Source organism: Pan troglodytes, chromosome 16, assembly GCF_028858775.2.
Source record: "Pan troglodytes isolate AG18354 chromosome 16, NHGRI_mPanTro3-v2.0_pri, whole genome shotgun sequence".
In the NCBI taxonomy this organism is placed as follows: domain Eukaryota; kingdom Metazoa; phylum Chordata; class Mammalia; order Primates; family Hominidae; genus Pan; species Pan troglodytes.
Genome location: NC_072414.2, coordinates 69749605 through 69771094, shown reverse-complemented (window position 1 = coordinate 69771094; position 21490 = coordinate 69749605). Strand labels below are relative to the sequence as shown.

General features: G+C 57.5%; 1 protein-coding gene across 8 annotated transcripts in view; it reads left to right on the top strand.

The window, feature by feature from the left end:
• Positions 1 to 5171: 5171 nt before the first annotated feature.
• The window catches only part of LINGO1 (leucine rich repeat and Ig domain containing 1), a 207618-nt gene continuing 191299 nt past the window's right edge, over positions 5172 to 21490 (top strand). For 3 of the 8 annotated variants that reach the window (XM_009429625.4, XM_063794241.1, XM_054667062.1), the window contains exon 1: positions 5844 to 6239. The gene's annotated coding sequence lies outside the window, so the exon portion shown is untranslated. Of the gene's footprint in view, positions 5254 to 5308; positions 5478 to 5501; positions 5578 to 5843; positions 6240 to 6942; positions 8342 to 8535; positions 8633 to 21490 lie in introns of those variants that run through there. The other 5 variants (XM_054667061.1, XM_063794240.1, XM_009429626.5 and 2 more) reach the window with 5 other exon arrangements.

Sequence of the window (21490 nt, the reverse complement as noted above, 5' to 3'; positions counted from 1 at the left end):
GATAGACCCCATGGGCCCAGCACAGGGCCCACCATGGTGAGTGGGAACTGCATGGCCAGTCAGTTCCCCAAACTATGCATACTCCCAGGTCCCCAAATTCCCACCACCCACCCCCACCCCACTCCTCGGCCTTCCAAAGTGCAAGCTCAGTCCTATCTCTATCTCTCAGTAACAGGCAAGGTTCACTCTCTGCCCAGAACCCCGACACCCACAGCTCCTGCTGCCCTGCTGCCTCCAGCACCACCCTTTCCTGAGGCCCTGTTGTGTGACTGTGCTGGACTGCAGGGATCCAGTGTCCAGATGGCCATAACCCTGCACCTTGGTTTCTTTATCTGTACAATGCGGATAATCCCTGTTCCTGCTTCCCTGGGCTGTAGGGCGCCTTCCCTGAGAAGACACGTACAATTAGACTTGTGGACAGCAAAGCACTCCCCACGTTTCAGGTAGGTGTGATTAAGTATAGAAAAAGCTGATGTGGCAGACTGTGGATTGACCTCGGCCCTCTCAACAAGCGGGCCTGGCCCCTGCTCTATGAGCTCAAGGCCCTGTGCTGACCTGGGGACAGCTCCTACAGGGCCACCCCTGCCTCTTTAGGCAGGGCCCTTAACAAGGTAAGGCAGCATCCCAAGCAGAAAGTGCAACTCACACAAGAGAAGAGGCCCCTCACACAGATGGCAAGGTGCAGTGTCACCTGGGAGGGAGCAGCTGCTTTCTGAACCTTCGAGGGAACACTGGGGGATGGGAGATGGCACCCCACATAGTCCTGCTTCCCTGGACCCACCCAGGCAGTCTAGGATGGGGTGAGGTAGGAGGGCTTGCTGTGGTGGCCTGGGCCAGCCCCTTCTGTCTGGAGCCTCAATTTTCCAGCTGTTAATGGGCACTATAATCTTGTCTCTGCTCACTGGTGCCCACGACGGCGATACAGTCCTACTCGGGGGATGCAGCTGGCTACAACTTTCCAGGGAAGGTTTTATGGGGTCAGCTGGTATGTCTGTGGCCCACAGTGGTGCTGACTTCAGGGTCTCAGGAGGATGCTTGACAGGAAGGAGCACTCTGGCAGAGTAGCTGATGGTTATGACAAGAATTCCAGTTCACACCATCCTCTCCTGTCCAGGGACACAGGAAGAGTAGAGAATGACACCCTTCTACAGCTGGAAAACCAGAGGCTCAACAGTCCAGCTGAGCACTGACAGGCCAACAGGGACTCCCAGTCATCTGATGCAGTTGCCAGGCTGATAGTGGAGACATGGGTGAGGGTGCAGGTGAGGTCTGGGGTGGGGAGAGGAAGAAAGCTTCCTGGAGTGCCCTCCTTGGGAAGAGCCAGGTGAGGCAGGCTCAAGGGTGGAGGAGGGATGGGAAGGCATAGGCCAGCAGCAGGCCTCAGGCAGCCCCTCTGCTCACTGCAGGGCCAAGGCCCTGGAATCTGGCCTGGTTGGAGTCATGCTGTATCTTCTCCATTCCCTTGTTACAGGATCAACCAGAGACGGCAGAAGACAATCAGTCCATTCTTCATAGTTCTGGGGGACACAGAGGGGCAAGTGCTGCCTGGAGGCATCCAGCTAGCATCTGACGAGAGGTGGGGCCAAGGCCTCCTGCTCCCTCACGAGGCTGCCCAGTCTGACTCCCCAGGATGTCTCACCTTGTGCCAGGGCCTGGGCATCAGAGAAGAGGGTGGAAGTGGTCCCTGGGTGCAGAGTGGTGGGCTGGGAGGTGACAGTTGGAGGAACAGTGGCAGCACTGTCCTCTGCTTTGAACCTCCAGGGCCAGCCCAGAGCCTCTAGGCTAAAACCCCAACTCCTTGCTGGTCCCACTAGAACCTATTGTCCTGACCCATGCCACCTGCACCCCCATCTCTAATCCTCTCTCCTCATGCTCTGGCCACATGGCCTTTCTCTCTTTCCTCTCACCATGGGGACTTTGAAAGCGTTGTTCCCTCTCTCTGGAGTCCCCACTTCTCTGGGTCATTGTCTACTCCACCTTCTGGTGCTACGTTGAATGTCACATCCTGCAAGAAGCCTCTCCTGACTCCCTAGTCCAGACTAGACCAGGTCCCCACAGACCTTGTCACAGCATTTGTCCCAGTTGTCATTTTACATTTGTTTGCATGGTGGTTTGGTTTCTCCCTGTCTCATCTGGACTCTGAGGTCTCCATCACGTATTCCCCATGCCTGGTGCAATGTGTGGCATGAAGTAGGCCCACAATGCATGTTCATGGAAAGAATAAAGAATGTTGGCTCTCAGTTCAAATCCTGGAACTTCTCCCTGAGCCTTGCTTTTTTCTTCTCTGAAATGGGAATGATAACACCAAGATTAGTGTGAGGGTGAGCCAATGAATGAAAATCTCCTGGCCACACTCTGCCAAGAGTAAAGAGGGAGATCGGGGTGGGGAGGGGGTGGTTGACGCCAGCTGCTTAGGGATGGAAGGACTTGAGACGTGTGGAAACCAAAAGTGATGGGGACAGGTGGGGAAAGACGTGGAGGTGGGGAGATTGGATGTGTTTAGAGATAGCAAGGAGACAGCCCAGCTGGGTGGGGCATTTCTCTGAACACTTGGTGACCTGCTTTTCAGCCTGGCTTAGGAAACCAGGGGTTTCAGAGGAAGTGGGTGGGAAATGCCCACTGCCTCCTCGAATTCCATGTGGGCCACTCTCAGTCTCGGCTGGACCTGGCGTGATGATTAGATCTGGAACACTGCCAAAGTTCTCCATGACTGGCCCATGAAGATGGCTGGAAATAGCAGAGCGGCCCTGGGCAGGCATTTGTTGGGGCACTGACCCAGCCTCTGTGGTGGAAAGCAGCCAGCCACCAGCCCCTGGTAGAGGAGCTACCTCCTGGAGCTAGCTGCCCAACTGGTCTTGTTCCTGGTCCCTGCCCCAGGCCCCCAGCTACTACTGCTCTGGCCGTAGAGTGGGCCTGGTCATTATTCATGCCATGCCTCTCTGTAAAGCCTGCTGGAAGGAAGACGTGGCAACAGCCTCTGGCCACCAGCACAAGGGCAGGACACAAGGGGACCCCAGAGAGGCCTCTGCACATGACTGCCTTTGTGCAGAACTCCTGGATAGAGGGCCTAGGCTTGGACTTGCTGGGGAGAATAAATGACATAGACTCAGGTTCGTCATCCCTGTGGTGCATATCAGCTTGCTCCCATACTTAGGGAGGGAGTTAAGGCTCAGAGAAAGTGTGCCACCTATTTGAGTTTGCACCGCATAGCTGGGCATAAATTCCCAAGCACGGACACAAAGGCTGTGTGGCTTCCAAGACAGCAGAAGTAAGCGGGAGAACTGGATGGTGGGAAATGGATGGGGATGCAGGCTGAAATTGCTGCTCTGCAAGGATGTCAGAGACTCTGGGGAAAGGCTGTTTGTCTCTGTGTGGCTTCCCTAGGGCTCACCTGGAAGCCCTGGGAAGACTCCTCAGGAGGCGTGCTGAGCCAGAGCAGGCAACAGCCATGAGCTCATCTCCCTTGAGACCCCTAGGAAGTCTGGTAGGGAGGTAGAAGGAAAATGGTCAGGGAAAGAGGGAGAGGGGAGACAACAGGGACTTTGGGATGGGCCACAAAGCCAAGCTCAGACACGGGGAAGAAAAGGCCATTTGCCGCATGCCCGCTGTGTGCTGAGCCATTCCTGAGCATCGTCCCTCGTGGATTCTTTGCCAGTCATGTTACTGGCAATGTATTTTTATTCCCATTGTACCAAGGAGGACACTGAGGCTGGAAATGATACTGGTCCTGCCTGATACCAAAGTCTAGGGTCTTCACAGGGCACCTTCATGATGGGTGGGTACAGGAGCCTGGCCCTTCCTGGACTCACATCACAGCCACAGCGCAGCCTGGGCTTCTCCTACTTCCAGCTCCGGACAGCAGGGGGAGGCTGTGCTGCGTCTGGCTGTAGATATGGGTGCAGAAGTGGGTCTGGGCTTAGAGGGGAGAAACAGAAGAGGAGGTGGCCTCTGGCAAAAGCTGCTGGGTTTGGGAAGCCCTTAGCCATACCTCTGTGATGGCTGAAAGGTGGGGGTGGGCGCTGCTGCCTAGATTTGCCAAGTGGCAGCTCTGCTGCTGCCCCAGAACAAAGTCGAAACTCCTCAAATCAAGGATTTATAGCTTCTCTTCCCTCCGAAACACCCATCACTCCGTTTCCCACTTCCAGGTCTTTGCACATGCTCTTCTCTTGGCATGGGATACCCTTCGTGTTCCTTTCTGCCTGGCCAATTCTTACTCATCCTTCACTATCTGGCTTCAATGTCACCTCCTCCAGGACCTCCTCCACCCCCCACAGCTCTATCATACCTCCCTTATTCTTATTTTCTGAAGCTAGGAATGTGTCTAAATCATCTGTGTCTCCAGGACCTAGCACAGGATGGGGCATATGACAGAAACTTCCTGAACAATGGGCAAAATGCATCCCTCTGGAGAGCAAGGGACAGCCTGGGTGGGAGTAAGGGTGGGGAGGGGGCCCTGAAGACGAAATGCTCACGTGCTAGACTTGTCCAGGATCAGGCTGACCGGGAGCGTAGGGGTGCACTTTACTTCCCAGGGGTGTCATGAGGGTCCAGGGAGATCTTGGATGTGAGGGAGCTCTGCAAACGGTAGGTCCCTGTACTGACTCAACTTTACCTCGTTCCCTGGTTTCCCTGATGAGGCAGTTGGAAGGAAGAGGCAGACCAGTCCTGGTGAGTGTCCGGGGTGGCAAGGATTGCAGTCTCAGCGGTGGCCTCAGCTCTCACAGGCAAGGAGGTGGGACTCTGGGGGCTGAGGGACTACCTTGGGACTCCCCCTTCTATGGGGACCTAACACCATATCAGAGCTGGGCATGGGCTCAGAAATGATGGAAGCCATGCCCTTCCCAAAGGGGGTAAACTGAGGTGCAGAGAGGGGTCGGCATTTGCCCAAGATCACACAGCAGGAGCGGGACGCCAGCCCGTGAGCCCTGTCCTCCCAGCATGACAGGTGTCTTCACCTGGAGTTCAGACTCAGACGGCAGCTTCACTGACCCCCATCCCCCGCCACGCAGTCCAGGGCGCTCAGCCTACACCGCCGCACACCCATTGTCGGCCCAGAGGCTTGGCCGCTGAGCGCCCCCTGGATGGCGTGGTCTGACCGTCCTTCTCCTTGACTCACCTCCAGCCCCGAGGGCCGGGCTCCACGGCGGCGGAGAGGGCGTCGCCCGCACGGCCCCGGCTGTGCCACCGCCCCGGACTGTTCCCGCGCAGCGAGGTCCCCTCCCCGGCGCCCCCGGGTGGGGCCGGTCGAGCCGGGTGCGCTATCCCTTTAAGCCCGGGCGAGATGAGAGCTGTCAGCGGCAGCCGAGGCTAGCGCGGGACGTCGCCACCCTAGCGCCAGGCCGGAGCTAGCAGCCGCGGAGCCGCGGAGAGCGGAGGGGGCGGCGGGGCCGGGCGTGGCGGGTCCCCTCGCCGCCCACTGCGCGCTCGAACCCTGGGCCCCGCGAGCGGCGGGCGGCACCCGCTGTAATGCGGAGAATGTGAGAGGCAGCGCAGGGCGGTGGGGAGGAAGGGGCGCGGGAGAGGGCGGCGGCGAGACAGACGGAGAGCAGCGGAGAGAACGAGGACCGGGCTGGGCAGGTGGGACAAGGCAGGGAGGCGCCGGAGAGGCCGGACTGGAAGGGGGGAGAAGGGCGGCGGCGCCGCGGAGGGGGCCGGCGCTTCCCGCGGGAGTGCGAGAAGCCCGAGTCGGCACCTGGGCCCGGGTTCGGGCTGGGAGCGCGGCCGCGGCCCGGCCAGGCAGGGTGCGGGAGCCGGGCCGCCCGCGGGGTCCCTACGGGGAGCAGCGGGGCACCTGAGGCCGGCGGGTCCCGGAGGGGCCCAGGGCCGCGCTCCGCAGGCTCCGGCCGTCCCGGCAGGGGGTCTTTGTGAGCGCTCCAGGAGGGCGAGTCGGGAGTGCGGAGCCGGGTGTGCGCGCCTGGGTGTGCGCGTGTGTGCGCGAGTGTGGGCGCCGGGCAGTGGGGGCGCGCGGTAGAGATTCTGCCGGCATCGCAGCGTGGCGAGCAGGAGGCAGGAGCGGGACGCGCAGGGGAGCCGGGACCCTCCCGCGCACACGCACATGCACACGCTGCGCGCTCTCACGCGCATACACACGCCCTCCCTGCCGCGCTCGCCGCCGCGGCCACCATCGCGGAGCCGAGCCCTGCGGAGCGGGAACCGAGGCCGGAGCGGGGACCGGAGGCAGCCGAGCCGGGGGATGCCGGCCCGGAGCGGAGCCGCGCGCGGACGGCGCGCCCGGGACGGTGAGTGTGGCCGGGCCGGGACGCTGCAGCGGGGCCAGGGCCGCAGGGGCGCAGGCCGGGGAGCCGGTGTGTCTGCCCGCCGGCGGCGCGGCGTGCGCGGCCTCTGATTGGGCGGGAGCCTCGGGGGCAGCGGCGGGGGTGGGGTGCTGGGTGCGCGTCCGTGGGGGGCGTGCACGCTTGGGGCTGGGAGGGGGCGTGCTCGGCACCCCAGGCCGCGGCCCCGCCTCACCCTCACCTGCAGCTGCAGCCCCGACGACTTGCAGCAACTTTGTGGAGCCCCTGGGGCGCGGCGGGCCGGGAGGGGTGGGGACGGAGGCGCTTTGAGGGTGCAACTCCGGCCTTCCTTTCCAGAGAAGAGAACGCGAGGGGAGTGGGGCGGGGGCGCGGGCCGGGCCGCCTGGCGGGCGGAGGGGTGCGCCTCCAGCTCCTCAGTCGCGCAGCCGCCCGCTCTCTGGGACACCCACCTAGGCCCGCGGCGCCGCGCTGGAGCCGCTCCGGGCGCCAGACTACTATGACCCCGCTAGGGTCAGGCAAGACCGCGCGGGGACAGCTCCCAGGCCCAGGGCCTGGGATGTCTTTGCAGGCAGGAGGAAGACACCAAGGTTCAGTTGGGGGAGTGCGGCGACGTGCCCGGGCGTGTATGTGTGTGTCCCCGCGCCTTCTGCTCCTCAGGACGGTGGCTGGAAGAAGGGAACTTGCCGCAAGGCGCGCCCCACCCGACCTGGACCCTCAGGAGCTCCCAAGAGGCCGGGGGCGTCTCCAGGTCTGCCGGCCTGGTGCCCCATACGTGCTTGGAGCCATGCCCCCGCGTGCCTCACTCTGCATTGAGGTTGTGGCTGTGCTTTGTACCCTCTCCCATTGTGAGTCTCCTCCCACACTCTGGACCTGTACTGGCTGCCTGAGGGAACCTCCCCACACCCCTAAGTGCCAACCCAGCCAGTCCTGTGGAAGATGGGATGGAAAGCTGTGGTCCAAGATGGTGCCTCTGAGAGGGAGAGAACCCCGTGTCTCCTGGAGTGAGAGGCCCAAGGAAGGATCTGGGGTCAGGACTCCTGCAGGTTCCTCATCCTCCTTGTTTCCAGGGCAGGTTTTTCCTCCTCTAGGAAGCCTTCTCTGGTTGCTCCTGAGTCCTTCCAGCTTGGACTTCCCTGGGGTTGTAACTGCTGGGATCCCAAGCAGCCCCCATCCATATGCCTTCTTTCCTGCCACTCACCTGTGAACCTGTGTGGTTAGAAGTCTTGATCTCAGCCTGGATGCTGTGTGGAGGGGTGTGGTGGCTGGACCAGTCAGTATCTACCTGGGTCTCTGGAGTATGGTAATGTCTATGGTAATATCAGCTTTCAGGCTTAAACCTTACTTCCACCTCCATTATCCTTCTGGAATCTCTCAGCCACTTTGTGAGAATGCAGGACCGGTGGGCAAGTTGCTTATCCATTTCACAGAGGAGGATTTTGTGGCAGAGATGGAGGTAGTTTTCTAAGTCTTAGGACAGCCCTTTTCCACTGCGAGGGTATCCGCTGACCCTGGTCTTTGGTGAGGCATGGAGGGCACCCAGGCCTTCTTTATTGACCTGGCAGGCGGGCTCCTGCTGCGTGTGGCGCGTTTACTGGGCTGGCGGCTGTTCTCAGCTGGAGGCAGTTGAACAAAAGCTCCTGACCTGTGGGACCTTTTGACCCTAGCTTGGTTAAATATGTGCTTCCTGGATTTGGGGCCAGAGGCTGTCAGTGCTTTGCTCGATGGTTTGGAAGCCTGGCTCCTGTCATCCTCTGCACAGCTCTGGGAGTTCACTACCATCCCAGGGATCCGAATGACTCCCGCCCAGCCTGGCACTCTATGCTGGGTCCTGGCATTGTCCTTGTGTTTGGGCCCCAAAAGCCTTCCTACCCTCTCCATCCTAGAGCCCCTCTGTGGGCCAAAGATGCCCCGTGGAGATCTAAATGTGCACTGGGGGAATTGGAGGGGACTCTGGTGGCTATTGTGGTCACTTCCTCACCAGGTGGCCCACCTGAAGAACAGGAGGTCAGAGCTGTCAGCCCCAGGCAGGCTTCTGTGACTTCCCTCAGTCCTGCTGGCAGCCTGGAGTCATCCCCAGGGCCTTCGGGGTAAGAGCTGTTGCCCGGGAGTTCCCACTGGGGGTGGGGCTGGGCCTGCTGGATCCTGGCGGTGGCCTCCTCAGCCTTTGCTGGCTTCCCCGTCCCGGGTGGCCTCTCTCTGCCTCTCCCTGCTCCTCCCTTGTTGGCTCTGGCTGATAATGGCCTTTCTTTGCCATTGTTTTTTTCTTCTCTCTCTCTCTCAGCTCCTCTTCCTCTTCACCTGTGGCTCCCTAAGCTCCAGACTTTTGCCTCCTGAGTGTTGACCAAAGCTCTGGTTGACATCCAGGTGGCTGGAGCATGGTAAGACGCCTAGCTTGGTTCCACCCCTATCATCCATGCCTGCTTGAACCCCTGCCCCGGTTCTTCTGGTACCTCCACTCCCACCCCAACCAACTCCACAAAATGAACCCTTCATTTGGGGTCCCAAGCCATGGTGAGGGGGAGACCAGGGGCACTTATTTGGCCCCTGGTCTATTCTGCCAGGGATGAAAATTCCAGCCAGGGGCTCCCCACCCCTACTGGCTGCTCCCTTTAGGAAAACAGCCACTTCCTCACCCCAGCCTCCTGACTGGGAGGGAGCAGTGCCCAGTGTGACCCCCTTAATTTCCCTCCCCAGGCAAGACCTGACCCTGCTATATTTGTGTTTTAAATTGTAAAGATATTCTAACAAACCCAGTGATAAGAATTTATTGAGTGGGCTGGGCCTTGGGGTGGCTCAAGGTGGAAAAGCTGCCCCTGACCTCTCAGGCATAGCTTTGTGGGGGCTGAGGGCTACCCTGACCAGTCTCAGAGTTTCTTCCATGGGCTTCTGGGGCCCAGACCCCTGTTCCCAGGAACCACACCTTGGCTGTTACTCTCCATGGCCTGGAGCCTCGCTTCACATTTGGAGGTATCTTCTGGCTTGAGACCTGGACTGAGTGCTGGGGATACCAGTGATGAGCCTGGGCCCCTCCCCGGATGGGCTCTCAAAGGGGAAACAGATTTGGACCCATACCTCTGAGTGTTAGTGAAGCCGGCTGGGTAACCAAGAGGCTCAGTGGGGGAGTGGCAAGGGGCTGTTTCAGAAGGAGGGGACTGGTGGGGCCTTGACCTGCTGAGATTTTCCGGCACTTGATCTATGCTCAGTAAATAATTGTTGACTAAATGAGTGAATGGAGAATGCGAACGTGAGTGGGGGCTTTCCGGGAAGATGGCACGGCGCTGGCAAAGGCATGGAGGTGGGAAGCGCTGGGCAAGGGTAGAACGTGTTTGCAGTGGAGTAGTTCACACGGGGGCATGGAGAAGGTTGGCACCAGACAGAAGAGGATCCTCAGTGCCCATCTGAGGAGTGTGGGCTGATTCTGAATTCAGGGTTTGCAGCGTTGAAGTTCTGGAGGAACACAATTAGATGTGCGATATAAACCACTTCTCTGGTGGTCTTGGGTGGGGTTGTCCAGGTGCTGGGAAGACTTGGGTGGGGTGATCTAGGTCGTCAGAGTTCGGCGAGGGCTCAGGATTCGCCAGTCCCACCACCTGGGCATACAGAGGTGGCAAGTGTCCTGAAGTCATAGATGCAGCCTCCAATACTGGCCTTGCCACTGTGTGTACTTCAGTAAGCCCCTGAGGCCCATGGGTCTGCCTCAGTTTCTGTGTCTGTAAAGTGGACACATTTGTTTGTCTCCATGGATAACTGGAGTGAGTTTGAGTGGGATTTTGTAACCTCGGAGGAGGGCTATGAAGGAAAAGGGGTAGAGGGCTGTTTGGCATTGCTATTTGATAGAGGAAGAGCTTGAGGCCTAGAGCGGGGCAGTGGCTAGCACAAGGTCACTAAGCAAGTTGGGAGTGGGCACTGCAGTCTTGGATTTTTCTGGCTGTGCCTGTGCTTGCTGGGCAGGGGTGGGTGGGGTGGCCGGGGCCTCAGGGCCTCTGCAGAGGACGTCCTTAGGCAGTTGTTTCAGCACTCCAGCTGTCGGAGAGCATATGGGGCCATATGGCCACATCAGGGGAGGTGCCAGCCGCTGGAGGAGGGATAGCAGCTGCCACCATGGTCTTCTGGATCTATGTGGGCACTGCTAGCCACCAGGGTCAGGGCGAGAGGAGGCTAAAGTGGAACTTCGGTGTCCAGGTTGGTTTGGACATGGAGACTGGGCCTTGGCAGGTGGCCCAGTTCCAGCACCCATCTGCCAGGGCAGCCGGATAGGCAGCTCCATGCCCAGGACTGATCCAGTTAGCTCAAGGCCAGCTGTGCCAGCCACCCTCCTCACATGCCCCACCCAGCTCTGATGGCCTTACCATGGGGTGGCACAGTGCCTCTGATGTCAGGGTCACTGGCCTCAGTGGAGTGTGTGTGTATGTGACGTATCCCCACACCCTAAGCGCTGATTCTGAAACTCTGAGACTTTGGGGTATGGAGTGGCTCCTCGAATCAGTCTGGTGAATCCAAAGGACCTGGGCTTGGATGCCAGATGGAAATGGGTTTGAATCTTGGCTCAGCTGCTTCAAGCTGGGTGAGCTTGGACAAGTCACTTTACTGAGCCTCACTTTCCTCATGGGTGTCATGCGGGGATGATGTCTACCATAGCCCACTTGGAAATAATGCATGTAAAGCAGCCACTAGCCAGAGGCATTGTAGGATCTCAGTAAATGTTAGCTGATGTTTTGCCCTCTGCAGGAAAGGGAAGTGGGTCAGGTTGGAGTTTCAATGTCCAGGTAGAAGTAAAGAGGAGCCTTATTATTATTATTTTCCAAGGCAAAATCTGCTTTATAATTTTGTGTTTTTATACTCCTTCTTTTGTTTAGTCCTCATGGTAGTTCCAATAAAGTAGGCAGACAACATTGTTCCATTTCACAGATGAGAAAACTGAGGGCACGGTGGGAAGTGAGTCTCCAGAAGCCACACAGTGAGTTAGGCTTGACCCTGTCTCTGGACTCCTGGTCCAGTGTTCTTGCTCCACAGTGAGGCTTTCCAAACTTCTGGGGTGGAGACTGGGGGAGGAGTGGCTTTGTCTTCTGTCTAGACCAACTTGGGGGTTCTAGAGACTCCCTTCTTGGCCCTGTTTCCATTATAGGTACAAGGACAGGCTGTCATGGACTGGTAGCCAGTCTCAGCTGGGGCTGGAATGAGGGATGCTCAATGAGGCAGCATCTGCTGTATTTCTCATCTGCCCCAGCACAGGGAGGGGCTGAGATTGGGGGGGCTTCCTAGGGGGCAGGAGAGCCCAGGGATGAGTGAGGGATGGACCTTCACCTCCCAGGCAACCCTGGCCATGCTAAGGTGAGCAGGCCTGAGCCTTCTGGGGCAGGGTGGGGAGGGCGCTGGGCCCTGGCCCTTTCTTTGTGTAAGGTGTATAACCTTAGACAGATCACTGTCTTCTTTGAGCCTCGGCTTTCCCCTTTGGACACGGGACAAAATGATCTCCCTGCCTGCCTTACAAGGCTATTTTTGAGGCTCTAATACGTATTTTTCTACATGGCAGGGCATTATAAAAACATGCTATTTCACGGCTGTAATTCCAGGACTCCCCTGTCCTGCAGTTTGATGATCTATGATCATTCAACGTATCACTGTTTGGGTGCCTCCTCTGGGCCTGGCTGTTCTGGGTGCTATAGGGACAGAGATGAGTAGGACCAGCCTCTGCCCTCTTGGGGCATGCAGCCTGGTGGAAACCATGGACAGACCTTCCCAAGCCCAGGCTGGCTGTCACGCTCTCACCCAACACCCTCCCAGCACTCCCTGTTACCTCCAGGCTGGCATTCTGACCCCTCGGCACCTTGCCCAACCCTATGTCCCACCCCAGCCCTCTCTCCCAAGCACCTCTCTGTGTCCCCAGGCTCCAGCCAATCAGATGGGCTGTCGCTGTCCTCCTCCATGGTCCTTCCACGTGAGAGTTCTCCCCCATCCCTGTCCATGGAGATCCCACCCACTTTTTAAGGCTTAGCCTAAATGCCTCATTAAAAAGAAAACCTTCTATTGGCCACCCCTCCTGGAAGCAGCCCATCCTTCCTCAGAACTCTGAGAGCAGTGTATCAGCTTTACATTTAGGGAACATTTATTATTTACTGTGTACCCACTATGTGCAAGGCCTGGGGGCGGTTTGTCTTTGTTTTGACTTGGGAGCACCTTGGTGGCAGGGACTGGGCTTATCCATCTTGTGTTCCTTGGGCGTGCCTGGGGGCCAACTAGTCTGATCGGGGTCATGCAGTGCCTCCCTTGGGGCCTCTGTGGCCACTGACACCTCCTCCCTGGGTAGTCCCTTAGGCCTGGGGATTTGGGCTAGGCCCAAAACATCTGTTTGAGAAGCTCCCGAGTTATGGGTTGCTTTGCTCCTGAGACGCTCATCATAGATACGGCCCTCCCTGTCCCTGATGGCTGTGCCAGGATGGGGCGGGGCCACCCAGTCACTGGCCATACATAACTCTCCCCGATGAATTGCACGGCACTCAGCAATTAGTGATTGATCATTTGGGGTACTGATAAATCTCCATTATCGATCCACGGAGGTGACCCTGGCCATTGTTGGCGAGGGTCAGCTGGGCCTGGCTGGGAGATTGCAATCATGGCCGTTTATTTCTGACCAGGAAGCTCAATAAACAGGAGGCAGAGAAAGAGACGCAAGCCCCCCTGTCTGTGACCCACACCGCCAGGGTGGGGCTAGAGGGCTGGGGAGGAGGGGGAGTTGGAGCAGCTGGGGAGCTTTTGCCCACCTCCTCCACCCTCTATTCTCCACCTTCCTTATTTTGCTTCCAGTCTCTTCTGGCCCTGGGCCTCAGCTTTCCCATCTGTTAAGTGGAGATTTCAGTCTCTTTGTCCGGTGACACTTTGCCTTTGAATGAGATGCCCGGGCAGTTACTGACTTGTCATCATTTCTGCTCCACCGGTAGGGGTATTCTGAGGCTCCGAGAGGATGGTGGCCGCATGAGGATGGAATCAGTATCAGGACCCCCAGCCCTGGGCTGCTCTGCAGAGGGCATGGGGAGCCTGGTGGGTGGGGGAGGTGTGGTCACAAGACAGCAGTCACCTCAATAAAGGGCAGCGTCTGGCTTCTGAATGTGTTAAGGCTTTTAAATGTGCAGCTAGGGCTCAGTGGAATTTGTGAAAAGCGATTTCTAGGGAAACAACATAAAGGAGATGGCGGGGGGATGTTTAACCTACTTCAGAGACCCAGTTGCCTTTCAGGCATACCAGGAGCACCAGGCATTATGTGTGGGGCTCCTGCCTAGCTCAAGTGACTGTGCTATTTTTTTTTTTTTAATTTTGTTGGGAACATTTTCAGACATACGAAAAAGTAGAGAGAATAGTACAGGGAACTCCCGTATACCCTTCATCTAGATTTAACAATTGTTGACATTTTCCCACATTTTGCTTTATCTGTTTTTTCCAGAGTATTTTAAATTATAGACATCAAGCCCTTTCACCCCTAAACATTTCAGCATCCATCTCTAAAAAATAAGATAAAATATTTCTGCCTAATCGTAAGTGGTCTCAAATTTTTTTCATTTTATCCTTGGGAGATAAAGAATCTGATAGATGAGCGGACTGAGGCCTCTGAAGTGACTTGGCCTGTCCAAGGTCACATAGCAGTGAAGGGGAGGGTCCTCTGCAAAGGCCCTGAGGCCCCGGCCACCCCACCCACCCCTGCCCAGCAAGCCACAGGCACAGCCAGGAAAACCCCAGGCTGGAGTGCCTGCTCCCAACTTGCTTAGGTGGGATCTAGGAGGCAGGCTGCGGATGTGGCCCAGGATTGGGCAGACACAGGAGAGGCGGGGGAGGGGAGAGGTGGTCTGGAGCTGGACCCCTCTGAACAGGTTCCTCTGGCTTAGGCTGGAGGGTCCACCTGGAAACAGGAAGTGACCCTCTTTTAGGTTAATTATCTCTCTTGTTTGCTATGAGGATTAATCAGGAACTGCAGCGTCAGGAAAATCTAAAACAACTTCTTGTTTATTGTTTAATTTAGGAGAATGTTATCAGGCTTGGGCCATGCAGGGCCAGGGGAGCCTCTGTTGGCACAAGCAGCTGGGCTGCCCCCACCGGCCACCCTGTGGGAGCAACCGGGAAGGTGGTGGGAAGGCTGGCCTGGCAGGAGGGGTTGGGATCGGGTCTGGACAGCTGTGGGAATTGGGGTTGGGGGGTGTTGGGGGCTTGGGGCTGCACCTGAGATCTGGGCTGGACCAAAGACTCTGTAACCTCGGAACAGATCGGAAGTGAAACTCAAGGGGGTGAGCTTCTGGGGGATATGTGGACATCCAGGAGGGCCTCGGGCTGCCTGAGGCCCTACTGAGGAGCTCTCCTCTGTCTTCCGGCCTCCTGCCCGAGCCTGGACTCCTCCCTGGGAGGCTGCGGCAGAATGAGTGCCCTCTGCCAGCCCAAGGTAGCTACAGGTCTCCCTGGGCTTCCCCGCCTCCTTGGGGTTAGGGTGATTCCTCCCCCAGTACTCTACGATGCTTGGGACTCCCTGAGGGGTCCCAGAGGTCACAGGTATGGAGTCACAGAATGCTGGAACTAGAAGGCATACTTAGAGATGATCTCATTCCTCCTCTAGGTTCCAGATAGGAAACTGAGGCACAGGGAGTGGCCAGTTCTGTCTCGTGTCTCATGGTGAAGCACTGCAGAGCCTTGGCAATAAGTCAGGCATCTGGCTTCTCAGTCCCAGGATCCTCTGCTTCCAGGCCACATGGGCTTGTCGTTCAGGACCCACTAGTGCTCCCCTGGGTACAGAGCCGGGAGGCTGGATCAGCTGCGGAAGGGCTGCCAGTCATCCTGGGGGATGGGCCTAGGATTCCCCTATTAGAGTCTGCCCTCCTCGCTGTCCCTCTCCCTCTCTTCCCTAGATTCCTCTGTGTGTGTGTGTGTGTGTGTGCATGTGTGTGTGTGTGCATGTGTATGTGTGTGTGTGAGCCTAGTTACTTACCCGTGTGTGTGTGCTTGTGTATGTGTGTGTGAGTGTGTGCATGTGTATGCGTGTGTGTGAGTGTGTATGTTTGTGTGTGTGCCTAGTTACTTACCCGAGAAGAGAAGAGCTGTGCAGGTTAGGGAGGAGGCCTCAGTGGAGTGTCCTGAGGCTCAGCCATCTGGGGCCGAGACTGGTCTCCTGTCCATAGTAAGCCCCCACAGCAAGGAGGAGTGCCCTGATTAGTGCCAGGCTTACTGTTGGGCTTATTCTTGAGGTCATTGGGGGAGGAGGGTGGGAGAGGCCACTGGGAGAAAGGCAGCCAGAGTGGGAGTGAAAGGCAGAGACATCAGGACACCTCCTGATCCCTGCTCTCCAGCCCTGCAGCGCCACCAGACCCACAGCAAGCCTGTCTGTTCTCTGCGGTTGGGGAAGGAGAGGAAGCCACCTCACCTCGGACGAGTGGCTCAATGGGAGCTGTGAGACAGGGGCATGTTGCCACCTCTCCTGGGCAAATGTTTCTTCCCTGGCAAAACGAGGCAGGGGTTGGGCGTCCTCTGCTCTGAGAGCCAGGTGGGGAGGACGGGTCATGGCTGGCTGTAGGTTGGTCCTTCACCCCCCTGCCAGGCAGGAAGTAGACTGGAAGGGTCACAGGAAACAGCACGGGTCCTTGGTGTCCCCTCAGCCCACCAGGCCTTCCCTCTGCTCTCCCAGTGCTGTGGGGGTTGGGGGAGGGCACCATGCTTATAGTCCAGGAATCGGGTCGGGGCGGGGCATAGCCTCTGTGTGTTCCCACAGTGACTATATGCTAGATCCCAGAGGGACCTGGAAGAACGTTACCCTCATTTGTGTGCACAGCTGTTCTGCAAGGTGGGCATTATCGACTCCATTTTACAAATGAGGAAACTGAGGTTCAGGGTGGTCACCCGCCTGGTTAGGGGTGGGGGTGAGATTTGAGTTCAGGACTGCCTGGCTTCCCCGGATCCCGCTGCCTTTGAGGCCTGGTTTCTGCTCTCATCCTCATCACTACCTGCTGGGTTTTGGTGCTTGCCTTTGTCCAGTAGGGCTGGGAGGATGGCTGAGAGCTGACCTGCAGGCCTCGGGCTGGAGGGGAGGCATGCTCTTCGTCCCTCTGGGAGGCTGAACCTCCATTCACCTCCTCCACCTGGCCTGGCAGATTCTAAGGGCTCTGGCTGAGGCTTACCAGCGTTCTTGGAGGAATCCTTCCTAAGCCAAGCAAAATGGGAGGATCCTGGCCCTGTGCTCAGGGATTGGGCCTCCATGTGTGTGCAAGGCTCATTAGAGCCTCCAGTGCCCTTTGCTCCTAGCCGGCACGTGCCTTCCAAGTGAGCATTTGTTGGGTGACTGCATGTGGAGTGGGAGCCTGAGTGCGCATATATGGGCCATCCGAGGCCTGGGGAGTCACACCCGAGGGTTGAGCGTGAAATAGGGCAGAGGAGAGTTCACTGAACCCCTGTTAAGTGTTGGGCACAGTGCCAGATGCTTTACCTGTATTACCTCATTTAATCCTAACAACAACCCCATGAGCTGTGCATTATTACTATCCCCATTTAACAGATGAGGAAACTGAGGCTCAGAGAGATTGAGGGACTTGGTGGAGATCACGCAGCTAATGAATGGAGGAGCTGGCATTTGAACATAGGAGCATTGCTTCTACAGGAGGCTGTGTCTGTGTGCCAGACAGAGGGGAGTCTGTGCTGCAGCTGGGACGAAGGCAGTGTGGTTTCAGGAAGAGGTGTCTGCTCTGTATTTGGAGGGAGGAGGTCAAGGGTCCAGCGAAAGTCCAGGTGAAGGAGGGATTCAGCAGCAGAGCCCTGGCTGGCAGGCCAGCATTCGGGTCTAGGGCTGTGTGATCTTGGCTCAGCTTCCCTGCACTGGATCCAGATCCTCAAACCTGCCTCACCTCCCTCTCAAGGCCTTTGCCCCGATACAGGAATGCATCCTTATGCTCCTATATCTGGGCAAAGGCCTTGCGGCGAAACTGACTGTGGCTTCTCAGAAGACAGTCAGGGCAGTGTGCCACATTGGGGAGCATCTGCAGATGAGGCTGGAGAGGGGCCCAGGCTGTGCAGGCCTCCAGTGCCAGCCTGCAGTGGTGGATGTTCTCTGGATTTTGAACAGGGGAGAATTGTGTCCAGGTCTGAGGTTTACAGAATGGATCTCTGGTGGCTGGGGGCCATGGGTGGTGGGGAAGGGGTGAGCGAGCAGGGGGCAGCTGGGGGCTTCTCTCCCCCTTGCCCCAAGCCTGCATGGGTAAGGCTCATCTCCTTATCTTTGATTTTTTCCACCCCATTCCCTGCCTCCTAGAATGTGGAGCTGGGTGGGGACCAGAGGAGGTCCTTGGCCCCTTCCAGGCCCCTCCCTCAGAGACTGTAAATATTTTGTCTTCACCATCTCTGCTGCTGGAAGTTGCTGCTCTTAACGCCTTTTTTCTTTTGCTTGATACAAACGAACGCTGGAAAAATTCCGTGCCGGGCGCTCGCTCTGTTGCTTCTGCTCGTGCCCAGAGTCCCCTCCAAAAACTCTAATTGCTTTTAAGCTGTGATAGTTGGCAAAAGCAATTTTCTTTACATTATGGAGGAAAGGGGAAAATCCACCAGATTTTCTTCTTCCTTTCTTTCCCCCTGTTTTGACTCTAACCTTTTGTTTTGAGTTCTCTGCACTGCTGCTGTGGTCCTGGGAGAGAAATGGAGTAGAAGAGACGTGCGCAGGGAGGCAGGAACACCCATGAACAGGGCATTTTTGCCTCTTTGTGCCTCAGTTTCCCCATTACAGAGTGATTATATGTCCGTTCATTCATTCCCTAGAGGTTCCCTGAGCACATCCGTTTGAAGCAACTTGAGGGCCAGGACTGGCTGCTGCACCCGGGACAGAGCCTGACACATAATGGGTGTTCCATTAAGGTTGGCCAGTTGGATAAACAGCTCCACGGGCAGCCAGGCACTTTGCCAAGCACTGGGAATGCACAGGATGAATCCGAAGCAGCCCCTGCCCAGGAGAGCTCACTGATTAGAGGGGGCACCACCACACATACATAATCACTACATTACTGAGTTGCACTACAGGTGGGTCCTGGGTATGAGGAGCCCAGAGCAGGGCATGCCGGGGGATTCGGGGAAGGCTGCAGGAAAGAGAAGCATTTGGACTGCGCCTTGAAGAAGGGGTAGGAGATGGGATGAACTGGGTCAAGGAGGAAGGAATTCCAGACAGGAAACAGCATGCGAAGGCAGGGAAGGGTGACCTCTGAGAAGCTGGGTGTGGCTGGAGCCGCGGCTGCCCAGATGGGCCTGAGCTACTAGGGAGAGCTTTGCATGGCAGGTGGGGAGTTTGGACTTGATCTCAAGGTAACGGGGAGCCCTGGAAGGGTTCCAAGCAGGAGACTCATGCAGGGAAGATCCCTCTGGCTCCATAGTGTGGATGGTGGGGCAGGAGAGATGCTGGCTGGGAGGCTGGTCACCACGGCCTGGGGGGAGATGGGAGGATAGTGGTGTGAATTTGAGACAAGCCTGGAGACCCAGATTCTGGCGCTCACCTCCTCTGCCTGTGCTGTGGGGAGAGGCACTCCAGTTCTTCCCTGGACTGGGGGGTCGGGGTCCCCTAGAGTATCTGAGGAAGCAGGCGTCCAGTTCATAGGCCTCTGCTGCTATGGTCGGGTTTGCTTCATTCTCTTTTCCTCAGGTGTATAGCCCTTTACAGTTTGTAAAGCCCACTCACCTCTGACCCCTAGGTAGATCTGAAAACAGTCCCCTGGGGTGGGCAGAACAGGATGCCCATCCCCTGTGGACAGATGTAGGTCAAGCTCGCCCCAGGGCCCTGAAGGCAGGTGGAGCTGGGGAGGGGATTTGAACCCAGGCTGCTGCCTGCTCCACTTCTGCCGAGTACCCCTCCGCCCTCGACCCTCTTCCTCGCCTCTCCTCCTGAGCCCTATGCTTCTTCCTGTTTGCAGAGAATGTGGGGCTTTTCAAAACCATTAATGATAGAAAATAAATTGGAATCGGAGAGGAATCATCACTGGGCATTCTCGGAGGGCCGCCTCTGCCCTCGCGTCTCTCAGCCATATTGAAGCCGGCAGCCAGACTGGAATATGAATGAGTCTGGGGCCAGCATTGCTCTTAATCTGCTGGGAAGCCCTCCGTGGTCAGATGGCACTCACCAGTGGCATCACTGTTTGCAATGAGGCTTCGGCGGCTGCTGGACCTCACCAACCAGGACTGATTTCTCCGGGATGGACTCACAGTCCATAGCTGCCGAGGAGAGGTGGAGGGAACCTCGAGCTTAGCTCCCCACTCCCGCCAAAGCCCTCTGGGGGGTCACAGCTCTGAGGTCAGCCCCGGGTGGGGTCAGGTATCCCTGCCTGAGGAGAGGGGGTACATGGAAGACCATCAGTGGTTCTGGGTGTCTGTGTGATCCTCATCTGGATATTCAAGGCCTCCTGTGAGTCCTTGGCCCTCTTGTCCTGTCTCCTTCAAGAAACCTTCCTTGATCAATGCCCAGCTCACACTTGTTCCCATTTTTAAGCTTCTTGTGGCCCTTGGAGCCTACAGGGGCCCGGCAGGAAATGCATGGAGGGAATGCATGGAGCTGGCTGGGTGTGATGCAATATGGGGTGGTAGAGACTGTGGCAACACAGAGGCACCGAGACCACCAGTTTGGAAGCCCTGCCATGGGCACTTCCACACAGTTTTGCCAAGTAGACAGTGCCCTTGCTCCACAGCCACAGCTCTCATCTGCCAACTAGCAGAGAGCCCCCTGAGGGCAGGCCACGGTCTCTGCCCTGCAGTTTGTCCTTCCACGGCAGGCCCAGCTAGGCATGGGCTGGGCACCTGGGCAGGCCTCCCACAAAGCATCAGACTCTGGGGACCTGGGGTATCATTCAGAGTAACCCTCTTGCTTAGAGATGGGGAAGTTGAGGCCCAGAGATGGAGGGTGGGTGGAAGGTCTCTGTTCTGTTCTGTCATGTGGTGCACCCCTGCCCTTATTAATCTTCCCAGCAGGAGTAGGAGGGCAATTTTTGTACTCTGTTTTAGAGAGGAGGAAACTGAGGCTCAGGTGGCTGGATCCAGGGAACACCGCAGGCCTGCATTTGAATTAGTCTGTTGGAACCCCAATGCTGGCCATCTCTTTCTGGCAGGATTAGGGGGTGCTGAGGCATGCACAGAGTTATCCAAGGGGGACAGGGTGCATTGGTGCTCAGAGTAAGCCCAGCCAAGGGTGCGAGGCCTGGGATCCTGGCTCAAATATACCACCAACTCCCTGTGTGACCCAGGCCAGGCTGAGGGAGGCCCCTGGAGGGGTCAGGAGCAGTTGGTGGGGTGGGCACTGAGACCATGTGGCCTGGGCTTGGCTGCCAGCCCTGCTCAGCACTCCCATCCAGCCCCTGGGCTCCCTTGGCCCCAGGCTCATAATGAACCCTCTCACTCCTGTCATTTCTATGGTCACTATAACGTGGGAGGTGGTAACCGCAGTACCCAGGAGGGACCTGGGGCTCTGCAGGCTCACTTAGCAGTGTGGGACAGCCCAGGCAGCCAGTAGCCTGCTGCAGCTGGGAAGCAGGAGGACGAGAGAAGTGGGCCTCAGGCCGCTGCTGGGTGGGCAGACTGCACAGACCTCTCAGCCCTGCAGCCTGGAGCCGGGGCCAGGCCAGCCACACCCCTGCACATCCTTGCACACACTCAGATAGACTCACATGAACCACCTTGTCTAGCCCCGGGTGTAAAATGGAGAAGCTGAGGCCAAGAGTCTGAGAATGAGACTCAGGGTTGTCGCTCACTCACTCTGACCTCTGCCTATCCAGTCTGTGCTCTCGCCCTCCCCGATGGGGAGCTCACCCCTTACCCAGACAGCTTGCCTGCCTCGGACAGCTCCCTCCCCTCTCTGGCCATCTACTTCTAGGGACTCACACAGGGATCTTGGCTTGGGACCCAGGGCCACATGACTTGCACTAGTCCCTCCCCTCAGCACTCTCTCCTGCTGTGCGGTGCATATCTTGCGAGTCTGCATTCCTTTGGGGGTGAGCCTTGCCCTGTTCCTGCCTGGTGCTTCGGGATCTTTGGGCTGGGGGCCCCTGGAGGAATCTGATGAAAGCCATGGCCCTGTGTTAGAGATGGGGGCCCAGCCCCTCCTGCATGTGAATCATCATAGCCAGTTTTGTGCAGTTTTGGGGCTCACAGACCTCTGTAGTCCTCCCTCCCTGTGAACCCTGTTGGGAACTCCTGCTTTACTCATTCCCCAGGTGACATGATTAATGTCACTTGTTGTGCTACCTAGGATG